General features: G+C 52.2%; 1 protein-coding gene across 1 annotated transcript in view; it reads left to right on the top strand.

The window, feature by feature from the left end:
* The window catches only part of adamtsl3 (ADAMTS-like 3), an 81666-nt gene that overhangs the window by 38363 nt on the left and 40803 nt on the right, over window positions 1–2500 (top strand).

Genomic DNA, 2500 nt, shown 5'->3' with positions numbered 1-2500 from the left:
AATGCTAAACAGTTAGACAAGTCTTATCACAGCTCATAACATCATCAGATTCTAGTTGTTCTCATATACAAAAGCTAGTGAGGATCATTCACAAGACATGCCATTCCACATGGTGAAGTAAACAGCTTTTATCCAGTCCATCAGTAAACAGCACCAGAACAGTCCCCCCATGTCAAAGCTGTTGTACGTGTCAAGCAGTCTGTTCAAAGCAACAGAGACCACCAGCACTATTCTCACACGTCACGCCACTCCAATCAGGAGGAGCCTCCGAATCCTCTCTGCGCTCCACTGAAGTGGTCACGTCTGGAACTAGCGGAGCAGCAATGCTTTCAATCATGGCGAGTGGGAAGAGTTCCCAGTATAATATTTATCCCATGCCTCTCCTGGAGGAGGATAGCGAGGGCCTTCTGTGGCCGGCACGCTGTCTTCAAGGCTGTCTGTTGGCGTTTTGTCTTTCTGCGTGTTAGCGGGTGTGAGGGATGAAGGGTTGTATATTTTTCTCTGACTGGGAGAAAACGATGTGCCAGGATTGATGTGCTCAGTAGGAGCGGAGGAGGTGTGCGGTGCCCTGGCTCTCCAGTAGGCTGGACAAAGCCAAGAGAACCTTGAATGAAGCCTTGAAGTTGCAGTGTTTCTCAGAACCACAGTTTCTGTTGATAAAAAAAAAAAAACACCACCTTCAACCAATCTTTCCATTCCTGCCCCTCAACCCTTCTCCCCTTTCTGCCTCTCTCATCCCTCCTTTCTCTCCTCCCTCTCTCATCCCTTCTTCCCTCTCTCTGTCTCATCCCTCCTTTCTCTCCTCCCTCTCTCATCCCTTCTTCCCTCTCTCTGTCTCATCCCTCCTTTCTCTCCTCCCTCTCTCATCCCTTCTTCCCTCTCTCTGTCTCATCCCTCCTTTCTCTCCTCCCTCTCTCATCCCTTCTTCCCTCTCTCTGTCTCATCCCTCCTTTCTCTCCTCCCTCTCTCATCCCTTCTTCCCTCTCTCTGTCTCATCCCTCCTTTCTCTCCTCCCTCTCTCATCCCTTCTTCCCTCTCTCTGTCTCATCCCTCCTTTCTCTCCTCCCTCTCTCATCCCTTCTTCCCTCTCTCTGTCTCATCCCTCCTTTCTCTCCTCCCTCTCTCATCCCTTCTTCCCTCTCTCTGTCTCATCCCTCCTTTCTCTCCTCCCTCTCTCATCCCTTCTTCCCTCTCTCTGTCTCATCCCTCCTTTCTCTCCTCCCTCTCTCATCCCTTCTTCCCTCTCTCTGTCTCATCCCTCCTTTCTCTCCTCCCTCTCTCATCCCTTCTTCCCTCTCTCTGTCTCATCCCTCCTTTCTCTCCTCCCTCTCTCATCCCTTCTTCCCTCTCTCTGTCTCATCCCTCCTTTCTCTCCTCCCTCTCTCATCCCTTCTTCCCTCTCTCTGTCTCATCCCTCCTTTCTCTCCTCCCTCTCTCATCCCTTCTTCCCTCTCTCTGTCTCATCCCTCCTTTCTCTCCTCCCTCTCTCATCCCTTCTTCCCTCTCTCTGTCTCATCCCTCCTTTCTCTCCTCCCTCTCTCATCCCTTCTTCCCTCTCTCTCTCATCCCTCCTTTCTCTCCTCCCTCTCTCATCCCTTCTTCCCTCTCTCTGTCTCATCCCTCCTTTCTCTCCTCCCTCTCTCATCCCTTCTTCCCTCTCTCTGTCTCATCCCTCCTTTCTCTCCTCCCTCTCTCATCCCTTCTTCCCTCTCTCTGTCTCATCCCTCCTTTCTCTCCTCCCTCTCTCATCCCTTCTTCCCTCTCTCTGTCTCATCCCTCCTTTCTCTCCTCCCTCTCTCATCCCTTCTTCCCTCTCTCTGTCTCATCCCTCCTTTCTCTCCTCCCTCTCTCATCCCTTCTTCCCTCTCTCTGTCTCATCCCTCCTTTCTCTCCTCCCTCTCTCATCCCTTCTTCCCTCTCTCTGTCTCATCCCTCCTTTCTCTCCTCCCTCTCTCATCCCTTCTTCCCTCTCTCTGTCTCATCCCTCCTTTCTCTCCTCCCTCTCTCATCCCTTCTTCCCTCTCTCTGTCTCATCCCTCCTTTCTCTCCTCCCTCTCTCATCCCTTCTTCCCTCTCTCTGTCTCATCCCTCCTTTCTCTCCTCCCTCTCTCATCCCTTCTTCCCTCTCTCTGTCTCATCCCTCCTTTCTCTCCTCCCTCTCTCATCCCTTCTTCCCTCTCTCTGTCTCATCCCTCCTTTCTCTCCTCCCTCTCTCATCCCTTCTTCCCTCTCTCTGTCTCATCCCTCCTTTCTCTCCTCCCTCTCTCATCCCTTCTTCCCTATCTCTGTCTCATCCCTCCTTTCTCTCCTCCCTCTCTCATCCCTTCTTCCCTCTCTCTGTCTCATCCCTCCTTTCTCTCCTCCCTCTCTCATCCCTTCTTCCCTCTCTCTGTCTCATCCCTCCTTTCTCTCCTCCCTCTCTCATCCCTTCTTCCCTCTCTCTGTCTCATCCCTCCTTTCTCTCCTCCCTCTCTCATCCCTTCTTCCCTCTCTCTGTCTC

This window comes from Hypomesus nipponensis, chromosome 19, assembly GCF_054491055.1.
Source record: "Hypomesus nipponensis isolate SF chromosome 19, ASM5449105v1, whole genome shotgun sequence".
Lineage (NCBI taxonomy): Eukaryota > Metazoa > Chordata > Actinopteri > Osmeriformes > Osmeridae > Hypomesus > Hypomesus nipponensis.
The sequence above is the reverse complement of the archived record's forward strand: the minus strand, read 5'-3'. Positions and strand labels throughout refer to the sequence as shown.